This window comes from Rattus norvegicus, chromosome 1, assembly GCF_021556685.1.
Source record: "Rattus norvegicus strain SHRSP/BbbUtx chromosome 1, alternate assembly SHRSP_T2T, whole genome shotgun sequence".
Lineage (NCBI taxonomy): Eukaryota > Metazoa > Chordata > Mammalia > Rodentia > Muridae > Rattus > Rattus norvegicus.
Genome location: NC_141534.1, coordinates 148,444,956 through 148,458,607, shown reverse-complemented (window position 1 = coordinate 148,458,607; position 13,652 = coordinate 148,444,956).

Sequence of the window (13,652 nt, the reverse complement as noted above, 5' to 3'; positions counted from 1 at the left end):
AATGCCCAGACATGTGCCAAAACAAAGAAATAATTCACCAGCATTAATAAAAATAAACTGGTCTCCTCCAGATTCTCTCTGCCCAGCCACTCAGCAGAGGAGAGATGAGTGACCGGAGTATATTGATTGATTTATAGTCCAGTATTATTCCAAGTAAGATTCAGATTAGCTAACCTGTAGCTATTCCTGGTCTAGCCTTCATTTCAGATCCAGGAACTTCCTAAGGGAGCCGTTCACAGCTTTTGATTGAACCTTTGGCACCAGTCCCAGGGAAAACTCTTCATGTTCAAATGAATCATGGGATGTGGTTGGATTTTTTTTTTTTAAATCCAATCCCTCAGGTCTTCTTGACAAACACAGTAAAAACTTTCAGTTTTTTTTTTAAGCCAAACTCAAAAGAAAAAGGAACCTGGGGGGGGGTGGGATTTTGCATCGCTAAAGATTATATAAGATTTCCCCAAAGGAAAACCTTCCTCTCTAAGTAAGTTAATGTGAAGACAGATCTGTTTTGTATTTCCAAAGAGAATCCATCGCATCAATCAGTGAAAAAGTCAGCATAAAAGGGGAAGTGACAAAATCATGTCCTGTCTTCATTAAAGGGCATAGGAAAGTTACCAAAAGTCTATCCATCCATATAAATGATAGCGTCAAGAGTCAAATTAAAACAAGTACATAAGTAGCTGAACAGAAACAAAAGAAGACAGGGAAGAACCAAATTAGCCTGACTGGTAGCCTGCCAATAAGATAGGTCTGGTCAACAATTGGCCGAGACTTGAGTACCAGAGTTCCTGATATTTCAGACTGAATTTATCCAAAATATGATCACCAAAACGAATTAATGATACACATTCTGGTGTATTCCTAAACCTAAGGAAAGAGGAAGCCAGCGAGTTGATGATGGTTGAGGGGCAGGGAAAATGCTAACTGAGTTATGCTTATAATGACAGCAAGCCCGGGAAATTATGAGTTCAAGGCCATCCTGAACTTCATACAGAAACTCTGAGTTTAAGAAATAAGCAAGCTTCACAGATATCTTCTGAAACTATGAAGGCTAAAAGAGAAAGAAGCATCTTAAGCCCACCAAAGCTAGAGTAGTGAATTCTGCTAGCCATGAGCTATTGATAGATAAGACAGTACCATAAGATCTCCAGAGACTGGAAACATTCACACCCTCAGGGTTGTTTGTGCAGGTCAAGTGAATAGCATCATTACGGTCAGAATTGAAAAAGAAACAGTGATTACTGTGGGAATTAGATGAGCTACATTGTGCTTTAAGATAAAAGGCGAGGAGTGTTCTTATATCTGAATAATAGATACTGGGACAAAAAAGAAACGTAGTTTTGAAAGAACAAAGATGATTTTATAAACTTTACTTATAAGAAACATTGCAAATTAGAAACATCACACACCCAAGTTAACCAGATCCAAAGTCAATGCACCTTAGAATAGCTCTATCATTTTACATTTGGAATTTACAAAAACAAACACATACCTTTTGCTGTTTTGAACCATTCGACTTTTAAATAATCAGTTGCAATACAGCATTAATGCACCTGTAATTCTATTCTATTCTATTCTGTTGTTTATTATATAAACATTCTGCCATGAAAGTGACTAAAAAGATGTCAGTTTTGATTATAGAACAAGAAAAGAAAAGCATGTTGTTTTATGAAATGATTACTTTGCTTACCAATATGGTGTCAGGCTTCCTAATAGGAAAGTAAGGAGGGTCTACTTCAGATGTCAGAATGAAAATAGAAAAGGAAGGCTTTGAAGGCTGCTGTGAAGTCCCTGGGGTCCGAGTAAGTGCAGGAGCTACACAGGTCCTGTGGTAGAGAACGGCTACTCCCAAATGCACTTCATGAGAGAGAATCCAACGATGGCTACTTGCTTGGTGTCTGCTGGGGTCACACTGATACCAGAACAACAGTGGAGTTCTTTTATTCACTGTTACTAAGCTGTGGCAAAGGAAATAGAATAGTGTATAAAAAACCAGGAACATAGTCACACTGTCACTTTAACACACAGTTAATATATGCTTCATAAACACAAACAAAAACTCATTTCATATAAGGGCCCAGTAAGCTCAAATGAGTAAGGTTATCGTTGGTATGATCTGGTCATAGTCCAATAAAATGAGGAATCATGAGGTTTAAGAAAAGGGATTATTAATACACAGGGCATCCTTGTATGGTATTTGCTTCAGAGAAAATATTAATAACATAATAAGATGTCATTTAGAAAAACATGGAGACATCCAATAGACAAACATAGGAAACGTGGCTAATGACATTCTTAGAGCAGGTTCTTAGAGCCTAGTGTATGAAATGACTCTTAGAGAATCAACTCAGTGTTTAGTGTAAACTCCTCTGGGTAGTACACAATAGAAAACTGAAGGGGAAGGAGCTGGGCACGAAAAAGATGTAGAATGTTGTCTAACTTTAAATAATAAACTGTCTTCCCCCTCAGCATCCAAGTGCCAGGACTGCAGGCACATGCCCCATGCCTGGCCTCAGTTACAAGCACATGCCCGTGCCCCCCTGTAGTTGAAGCTCTAATTTAAAGAAAAAGCAAAATTAGACTTGAGAAGACTTATAAACAATAATAGCTTTTTTTCAATTATATAACTCTACATGACTATGTTCTTAAATTTTAAAATAGCAATTAGATGAATATTAATCACTAAAAAACTAAACAAGTAATTGAAAATGCTAGATAAGAAAAACTTGAGGAAAAAATATATATTTAAAAACTACCTCCGCCAAAAGGTAATCTCCTGAAACACAGCTAAATATCATCAAACCTTAGAGGAACTTAATTTTCATTTAGAAAAGTATTCCTGTAACACTGGGGAAAGCGAGAAACTACCAATTGATTGTTTGTGTGTGTGTGTGTATGTGTGTGCGTCTATGGAGAGAGAATCTATGGTGAATGTGTGCATGCATTTGTATGTACATGCATTTGTGTGTGCGTGTGGTTCCCTGCCATTTGCCTGTGTGAAGGTCAGGGGTTGACATTGTTCTACTGCTCGATTCGATACCTTATGTTTGACCCAGCATCTCTCACTGAACCTGAAGCTGGCCATTTTGACTAGACTGGTTGGCTAGCAAGTTCCCAGGATCTGCCTTTTTCTGACTGCCATCACCCACCAGGGCTGAGATTACAGATGTGTGCCACCACATCTGACTTCTATATATGTTCTGGGAATTTGAACTCAGGTTTTCATGCTTACTCAGCAAACTCTTTATCACCAAAGCCATTTCCCCACCTCCTCCCCAATTTACTTTATAAATTAAACGTGTCAGTGGACTCTAAAGCTCTTTGAGTCACATACATGCAATTATGGGCCAATTTCTCCTTTAAAAACAGATATGAGAAATCTCAACTAGGGTAGAACTCCATAGAACCTTAAGAGGAGAGCTTATAATTCAGTCCTTTGACAAGCACTTGTGAAACACCTATGGCCAGGGGCAGACGGGACTGAGTACTGTGTTTAAATGCCAAAGAGATATTAGTTAGTAAAACATGGTCCTTGCACTCAGCAAGCTTAAGACTTAAATAAGAAAGAACACATTTAGAACAATTAGCGTGCATCACACACACACACACACATACACACACACACACACACACACACACACACACACACACACCCCTATGGTCAGAGCACAACCATGAGACGGGTTTCCCAGTGCAGCATGGGAAGGGAAAGGAAGACTTCGACAAAGACATCTGACGGTGAGTGTGCTTGGAAGGGAGGGAGGGAGGGAGGGAGGGAGGGGTGTGGAAGCAACGTGCCACAGGTGAGGTATTCAGGGCAGAGAAGATGAGACTGGAGGCATGAGAGACAGGAAATGGTCTGGTGCTTACAGAAAATTCCTGCACACTCATTGGCCTGCAGGTTTAGACATATGCCTGTTTTTCATATTGTCTAAACTAACATCTAGCACCTGGATTTAGGGATCAGCAGCCGCATCTGGTTATGGTTCAAATCATACATCGAGAGATCAGCCAGGCAGAGTGGGAAGTGTGAAATAAAAAAAAAAAAAAAAAAAAAAAAAAGCAGTCGGTTGAGACTAAGCCCTGAGGATACGGAAGGGGCAGGCAGAGGAAGAGGAGGCCTTAGGAAAGGAAAATGTGGGAAGAGAAGAATGTGGAGAACCTGGAGCTTGAGGAGTCCCAGAGACTGGGAGAAGCGTGGTCCATGAGATGAGCGTCCAGGAAGAGAGTGAAGAACACCCCTTAGATGAGAAATTGAGGGATTTTCACACCACACACAGGCCACTTCCAAAAGCTTAGACAAAAAGAGAGAGTGGAGCAGGTGGATGTTAAAGGAGGTTTGGGGGTGGGGGTTGGGGTGTTTGCTTGTTCTTAGGTTTTTTTTCCTTACCTGCTATAAGTTGCTCTGAGGCTTATGGCTTAAAAGAATAATTTCTTTTTCAGTAATATTTGAGTCATTCTTCAGTGTTCTCTCTCTCTCTCTTGGCCACTCTAAGGTGTACTTTTAGCTAACAAGTCATCTGGTTGACCTTGCTTCCTCTCGGGCCTCTCTATGTGCCTCAGAGCCTCCATCCCATGCTCTAGGGTCAGCTCCATGTAGATGCTGTCCCCATTAAACAGTTTGGGCTTCCTTATACTATGGCAGCTGGGCTCCTGACAGGAACGATCTGAGTGAGAGAGACTTGGTGGGTCAGCACTTAACTCTACTTGTATCATACCTGCTAATAACTTTTTAACCAAATCTAACGGCGGTCAAGTCTGCAATCCCTAGAGAGGGGTTACTGCTCAAGGGTGTGAACACTGGGAGAATCAGGAGAGACGCCTGTCAAGGGAATAGTCCACTATAAGGGTGCGGATGTTCCCTCCTGGTATAGAATTTCAAATGTGTATAAGCTGAGCCTAAAAGAAACTAATCGATACAGGCTGAGATGGTGGGGATGGGGATACAGCAAAGAGAGATTATTTCTAGACAGAGACTTGAGAAAAGGGGAGGAACTCTTCTCAGTAGAGAAAAAAAATTAAAAAATGGGGGGGGGGGTTTGGGGATTTAGCTCAGTGGTAGAGCGCTTGCCTAGGAAGCGCAAGGCCCTGGGTTCGGTCCTCAGCTCCGAAAAAAAAAGATGGTAGTGAGTATGGCTCACCAAGTGAAGGCATGTGCTGCCGTGACATATGCTAAATAAATAAGTAAAGATGTCAATGGTACTTGTGTATTCTTACTGAATCAGCGAGGAAACTGGAGCAGTGGTCCGAAGTATGGAAAGATGCTTAGAACTTGTGGGGATTCCATTAGTCAGGAGACTGAGGGAAAGGATCATGGGTCCCAGGCCAGCCTGTATGAATTAGTGAGACAGACAAACTAGAAACAAGGTTCTGTGTCCATATACACACTCAAAAGAGGCCAGGAGAAGAATGGCAGGAGAAACAGAAGAGGAAAAGTTCCTCTGCAGGCTCAAAATACACAGAAATGTGGGTAAAGAGGGGAAAAGACAGAGATAGATGGTAGATAGATAGATAGACAGACAGACAGATGAAAGATAGATGATAGACAGATAGATGATCGATGATAGAGAGATAGATAAAAATAGACATAATAGACATACACACAGACAGATAAATGAAAGATAGCAGACAGATAAGTGAAAGATAGATAGATGATAGACAGACAGACAGAACGTGGGGAAGCAAAGAAATAAAAAAAATATACTGAGAAGTTATTGGAAATAAATGAAGATTGAGGCAGGTGGGAGGCTCTAAGCCAGCTTCTGTGTTGGTGTGATTTGGGAGTGTCCCGAAGTGGCAGAATTGCCAAGGGGTGGTGCTCATGAATACAGGACCTAGGTCTGCTGTGAGCTGTACAGTGTGTGTAGACAACACTGATTCTTTGTGGAGCTAACAAGAGACTCCCATCTATCTCCTTCTTTTCTCAAAAAAGTCTAGGGAGACTCCAAAAGGTTAAGTGTGTTACTGAATGGTGTCCAGTGAGCCAGAGCTTCCTACCTTCTTACAAAGCCACACCCAGTGGAGCTCCTTCTCAACGTTCCCAGAGGCACCTCGGTATTTTATTATCTCACGACTATATTAAATGGCATTGTCATTCTTGGGATGACGGGACTAAATGCCCTAAAGTTAATAAAGGGAGTGGTTAGAGTCTTCCTGGAGGCCCAGAAGGATTTACTCACTACGTGTCTTTTCAATGTACCGGCAAAGAGGCCAGTTCTGTAACCATACCCTAGCCAGATTGGCAGAGTTCTATTGTCCTCTCCTCCCTTGCCTGGTACCGTGCTATCAATGTCTTTATGAATCACAAGATCAGGAAGACACACACACACACACACACACACACACACACACACACACACACACACGAGAGAGAGAGAGAGAGAGAGAGAGAGAACACAACAACCCTACAACCCTGTTTGCCCATAGTCACTTTGAACTTATTTCATAAGCTCTAGGATTAAAGAAATTAATTAACTTCCACTACATATGTCTGAGGCTGTTAAAATCTTACTAATATCCTTAAAGAAAAAAAAATGAAAACATCTTCCTCAAAAGCTATTGTCAGCTACGGAATTCAGCTTAAGAAGGACGGTGGTGACATGTTCCTCTTTCCCACTGGACCCAAATTTCAAAGCTTCAAATGTGTGGTAAATCTAACCAAAGATAAAGATTTGCAGGTGTTTTTTCCATAAAAGCAAGGAGGGCAGATGTATCTGAGACGTGCTTCTAACCAAACGGGACATCTGCAATCCATTAGTGATGTCCTGATGAGAGAAAGTGAGAGGAGAGGTCCAGGCAGAGAGCCTGCTCTGGAGAAGTGCCAGCCTGGTGTGTCCAGACCTTTCTGCTTGGCTTTAAGGACAATGAGGCTCTGAAGAAGGGACCTCTGCAAGGCTGAACTTACATCTGTCAAATCACCCAGTTCTCTTCTTTTCCTGGCTTCTACCAGGTTATTATCAAAACATTTGTGTCTCCTCTTCACTCAGGTCCATCTACTGCATCCCCTTCATATCAGAGGCTTGGCAGCTCCCTCAGATAAAGAGAACAACTTGCTTGGAGTGTGTGCACTCTTCTTTCCCAACACTCCCGCGGTGCGAGTGAGCGAGCGATCATGTCCTGACTCGGCCTCTTACGCTCCCAGGGAACAAAGCAAAATTGTCACCATCGGCATTACTTGCAGGTTACTCACTGGCTATTATGTGCCCTGTTTCGAACTCCCAAGGAAACCACTAACTTTTATGGAAGGTATTTTGCAGCAGAGGCTGTTGCAAAACAGCTACAGCTGTGAAAATGAGCCCGACGCGCGCGCGTGATTCCTGAAGCTCGGCTTTGTTCCTGCCCGGGATTTATGGCCGATCTTGAGCTTCCACTGACTGGCCCCGAATGAAGCGTAACAGAGAATTGGGGTGTTCCTCAAATGAATTCAGTGAGCATGCCAGATCTGTTTCCTGTATCATGTCTCTTGCTTGCCTACTAGCCTTTTGATAAACCATTAGTGCTGTGGCGTTTTGTTAATTACTAAAGCCCCGGTGACAGACTGAAGTGGCCTGTTAAGACTTGCATCGTAATTTGAGGATTAAAAGCCACACCTCTGGGAAATGGAAGTACTAAGCTGATTTGGTGCTGGAGACAAAAGTATTAGAGGCCGTAGTTCAACGAAGTGGACTTTCCGAGCAGGAGTGAGCAGTTGCATTTTTAGAAGTCTTACACCGTGCCATTGATAAGAGTGACATCTTAAGAGACTACGAATCAACGATGTGCCCTTTAAGTCTCTTCACTCACACTTGTATAGGTAAAGCCCTCCCCCCCCACCCCACATCACCTACTGTCTACATGAAAGCATTGTGCTGTGCCAGATATGGGAAACCTCAGAAGTCCCTAACCCATCCCATTCTCAAAATCCAGCGAAGAAAAGCCACTTCTAAAGGTTAAAGTATTGGGCCGTGCAAGTCTCAGGAATAGAACATGGCCAGAGTGAAACTATACCCGGAAGAGCCTGGCCTGGCCTCAGGTTTATGGACCATGGATCTGTGTCAAGGATTTCTAACCTCCTAACCCCAATGCTATTTAAAAGTTCAAATACTAGGCGACGATGGCTCCTGGGACGCTGGTGCTCTGCTTTTTCTTCTGCCCAGAGCCACCTTGCAGAGACAGTGGGAGCGAGTGTCTATGTTTTGGTTGAACAGCTCTTTATTGGCAACCATCTCCATTTAAATGATGAGAATAATTTAATTTTCAGATCTCTCCAGGGGCCACGGGTTCGGAACACTTTAGCCAGTTTCCCCTGACCTTCCTATTGTCTGAGTCTTGGCCTGTCAGCTGCGTTAGCTGACCCTCACTGTTCACACAGTGAAGGATGGGAGTCCCTTCTTCACACCTAGGGGGAGAAAGGTTAGTGTCTTAAATCCATCAAAGATCTGGGCTATAAAGTGAGTGGGTTTCCTAGACCCAGCTCCTGCGGTCTGGTGCTGACATAGCGACTACCGAGCCAGTCAGCTATGGGACTAGGACTGAGTAACAGCTGAGGAGACAGTGCGTGCCCCTATAACCTGGGAGGAATGATATGGAGGCCGAGGAAGCCATCAGACAAGATGCTCGGGTTCTTTTCAAGGGTGAGTTCTAGATTGATGACTGACTTTCATTTAATGTCAGAGAAAACCTCTAGTCAAAGGCATCATCTCAGCTAAACTTGCCAAGTTAGACATCGAAAGGTGGCTTTAGCTCGTAAAAAAGAAAGAAAGAAAGAAAGAAAGGATAGCAAACAGCTAAGTGACTTCAGCTTTGTGAGGCAGTCTCACTATTGTAACCTAGTCCAGCCAGTAATTCGCCATATAATCCACGTTAGCCTCATTCACGTAATCCTTCTGCCTCTGCCTCTTGAATACTGGAAATATAGGCATTCGCCACCATGCGTGGCCTGGGGTTTTTTCCCCCTAATTCTCTCTCCTCTTAATATACAAGTGATACTCAAAGAAACATTTTTATACTTTGAATAATTGAAGATGATTCAAAAATCCGTCCTCTTGTTCATCTTTCCTACCCCCTCACCCCAGTTCCCAAAGCAGTATGGAACTTTCACTTAAGGTAGCCCAACTTCTGCTGTCTGTTCCCCAGCCTCCCCCCTCCCTAGACATATCTAGTACTGGTCTTGTCCTCATAAAACTCACCCAGATTACTGCTCATCTGTAATCTAGATTTCCAGCGACTGAAAATTTCTTCCACCCGTAAGTAGAAATGGTGCTCCCCAAGCTCAGAGATGTAATTGTAGCACCAAACAAAGTGGCCAGGGAGGTGATTTCTTCCCAATGCCTTCTAGAGAAGAGAGAATGAGGTGTTTGGAAGGCAGGCCATGACTCTCTTGTAACTGCTTAAAGACCACAGAGGGACTGGAGAGATAGCTCAGTCAGTGAAGTGCTTACTGCACAGGCAAGAGGACCTGAATTTGGATCCCCAGTACCCACAGAGAGCTGTGTGTAGCAGCACACACACCCCAATGCTGGGGGTGCCAGGAGGAAACAGACCCCTGACGCTCACTGGCCAGCAGATCTAGCCGAAAAGGAGGGGGGATGATGAAGAATGGCTGAGGAAGATGCTCAATGTCAATCAACCTGTGACTTCCACACGTGTGCACATACAAAGACCACAGACATAGGACCAGTCAGTTGAGAACCCAACTCAGACACTCCCAAGCTATGATCAATAATACATTTCACCACCCCACCCCCAAGTGTAACACTCGAAAGAATCATAAGCCTCCAGCTTGTCCGTATTAAAACGAGGTGATTTTTCCCCTGGTTTCAGAAAGGGCCACTGGTATGTTCAAGCCAGAAGCCTGCTGAAGCATTCAGAGAGTCAGTCAGGCCTGGGTCTGTTCTCTCTTTGGAATTTACTACTCTCTTTATCCTACTGCCGTTAATAGCCCTCTCCCTCCACCTCCTAGATAGTTTTGGACTCCAAAGCCCACAGTACCAGGGGCAGCGCACTCATGTCTGTGATGGAGGGCCTGCAGTGCACTTGAGTGCTTTCAGCCCTAGGCCTGTGTGACAGAGAGAGGGGTGGGAATGGTTCTCTGCTACCAGCACCCCATATCATCTTTAGAATGGCCTCCTCGGTCTATCTCCACAGCAAAGAGCTCTGGAGCTGGGTGTGTGTGTGGGGGGGGGGGGTTGCAACACCTGTGTCAAGCTTGCAGCAGGCCAGTCTGCCCCGCAGCAGGCCGCCACGTGGGGGGGCCCCCGGTTGGCCCAAGCACTGCTTAGTCAGGCTCCAACAAGGGAGCTGAGCTTTCAGATGTGCCCAGACCTGCCGCCACCAGGTGTCTGTGTCTGGGCCTGGAGGTGACTCTTGCCTGCTGGTGTTTCCCGACACTGTCCTCAGAGGAATGTGGACGACTGGGGGAGGCCACCACCATTACCACCAGGCTACATCTCCCTGCCCACGCTCTGGGTCAGAGCCTCTGTCTGCCCTGCCCTTTTAGCCCTCACTCTGTCCTCTAGCCAGCAGCCCCGGGGCTGGCTCCTCCTCCCTCCCTCCCTCGCTGATGGGCTCAGGTGAGAGGTGGCTGCCTCCTAGAGCAGGTTACCTGCTTACCCTGCTGTTCCCATCTTTCATGTCCAACCCTCCTAGCTGGTATGAGGAGAAGGTTTTTAAATACAGTAATCCAAGTGATTAAAAATGGTTTTTTTAATTTAAAAATTTTCAAGTTCATTTTTCACCTCACTCCCTACCCCAGGAGGAAATGCTTCTAAAAATTACATTCCTAAGAAGCTGTTCTGTATGTTAACAGAATTTGCAAACCCTGGAGATGTTTTTCCAGAGGGTAAACAGTAGAAACTTTTACCAGCTCGTTTGTAAACTGAACCCAACACAAGGTTGAATCTAAACTCAGTATGGATTCTGAAGCATATTGGGGACTCCAGTGGCTAGGAATGATCCCTGCTTAGCAAGATTCACTGCCTATCTGCTACGTGCTTCATCCGGGACCTCAGGAAGATAGCAGAGGAAACTGGTACACTGGCCAGATTCAGCTTGCAAACATTTTGTTTGACTCATACTATATTTATCAAAAACTTGAATTTGTTGCCAACTTTTAAATATCAGAATGTTTCCAGCCTTTCTTGAAAACTCAGGAAATCTGGCAAAACTGAGCCCACATTCTCAGCTGATGACAAGTAGAGTAACAAGTGCCCACTTCAGACAGCATTGGCCCGGTCTCCACAGCCCCTACCCTCCCTGCCTCCCCTGACCCAAGACCCAACCAGCCAGTCCCTCTTAGAATTGGGAATCATAGCACAGCTACTCCTAGAAAGGACTCATTCAGAGACAAGAGGGACCCAAGCAGGTACCTTGTCCCCCAAGAGCTGACTCTTGTTTCCTTAAGATCACCAAGATTTGTTTTGTGTCTTCTTAATTTTTGCCCTTTTTAATAAATCAGGTTTTAAAAACTCCTGGCAAGGTTGGGGAAGCATTGTTTTATTCTTTGCTAAGAGAAGAAATGAGACACAAAGGGAAAAGAGCAAGGCTGGATTTCAATAGGAAAAGCTGAGGTTTGAGAGAGCAGGATGAAGGGCCAAGGGATACTCTCTCATTTGCCAGATAAAAGATGGCTGAGGCTGAGAGCAGGGAAAGCTGTGCCAGATCCCACTGCTGATGAGAAAATGCCATCTTCACCCAGCCTACACCACATGCCTTCCTATATCCACAAGTGTTTTCTTTGTCCCTGTTTCCAAGTACCTGTTTCCAAGAGGTGACAGAGAAGCCAGCCCAGAAGCTCAGTAGAGTGTGCTAAGAGCAATTTCAGAAGGCACCTGGCATTGTAAGATAATATTATTCTAAAAGAATCTACAGGTTAATTAGTAATTTCATCTAGACCTATTAATTCCCTGCATGTAAAGTGTGATACACTTTAAGAGAGATAGCTTGTTTTCATATGTTCAAGCCACCCCCAAATCCTCCCTGTGTTTGTAAGCAGAAATAGAGTTAGCATGTTGACTCTAGTATCTGTCACTGGTGGAAAGTTTTGCTAAAACAAATACAGTTCATTTGCAGTGAACACAAACTTTAAACTGAAAAAAAAATGAAAATATTTAAATGGACCATTTCCTGGGCTTTAGACACTTTGGTGCATGTATAACAAGCAACTATAAATGTTCTGAAATTCTACAAGAATTAATTAATTTAGTTAATAAAAATCAGCTCTGAGTATAATAAGAGAGATTATTTTATTTAGTTAGCCAACCTGAATTTAGAGGTGGTTTCAGATCCACTTTTATATACAAGAAATGGGAGACCAAATTGGCTAGCTTCCTCCAGCAGTTTCCAATTGTTGTGAACAAGCCCAGGTCACTCTAACTCTAAAACAAGGGTCCTGTCTCTACAGCAACTCATTGCACAGAATCCACTAAGATGTGCAATGGCCAAGAAGACAAGGCACACAACTAGGCTTCAAAATGCAATACGCATAAGGGGTGGGAAGGGGCTGAAACCAGTGAAGGGTGCAGAAAGATGTGGAGTGGAGGCCTGGTGGGTCAGGGAAGGCTTCTGAGCCAAGGCTACATTCCTCTCTGAAGAGAGCACCTTGAAACAATAGCCAGAAAAGAAACCAGAAAAAAAAAAGGCCTAAAATGTGTACAGTGTGCTGTACTGTAGCAGTTTGGGAAAGAGAAACAGGAGTTTAATCAACCAGTTTAGCTTGGTCACTAATAAAACAACGCTTCGTAATGAAGTTAGCCACGTGGCAATATTAATTTGCCTCTATGGGTCAAAGCTTATCACAATGGCCAGGTATTCATGCCTGCAAGGAAAAGTACCACATGTAGCCCCAGAACAGCCACCTGGCGAAAATACTGGTGTCCGGTCTCCAGACCCCCTTGAAGCACAGATACCCACACGTTTTTTCATCATATGTCCTGTTCTCACCTTTCCCCCTCTGAAGCCTGTTGTCAGCACGTGGGGCAACAGGCATCCTGTCTTCTGTTTGTTTGCAACTCATTCATTGTCCCTCCACCTCGGATTTGTGTAGGGCTGTGTTCCCCTTTCAAGGACGCCCACCAGCAGCGAAGCAGGTGCAACAAATTGGAAGAAAAGGAAACAAGACCCGGCACTCCAACTCTAGGCTCTAAATTCTAAAAAGGACTGACCCAAAGAGGCAAACACTTTGGCCCCTCTTCAGGTCTCAGGTCCGCCCTGCCCAAGAGCTATATGGTAAAGCCTGTTTCTGTTTCACACCAGCTGTGGACTATCTTCTGCTCTTGGGGCTGAAAGATTCTTTGTCCTCAGGCCCCGGAAAGCAGGTTCTCCTGGAGGGCCCCTCCCCATCGGTTCTCAGGGACGAAGCTTTTGTTTGATTTATCACTTCATTTCGGTCTCTCCTTAGAACCCAGTTAAGAGGCGAGGAAGTCTAATCCCGCTTTCCAGCCTAGGCTCAAAGAGCGAAGTCACCTGTCCCGGGAAAGCGGTAACACCGGGACTTTAACACAGAGCACCCAGGGGACCGGGGTTTTTGAGTTCCCAATCAAGCCTCCACGACCCGACCCAAGTCCCCACATCTGTGGAAATAAAAGTTCCCGGTGGGGGCGGGGGCGGTGCAGCCTTCTGCCTGGTCCGCACCGGGACCCGAGGCGCCTCCGGGGGAGGCGAGGGAGGCAGCACCA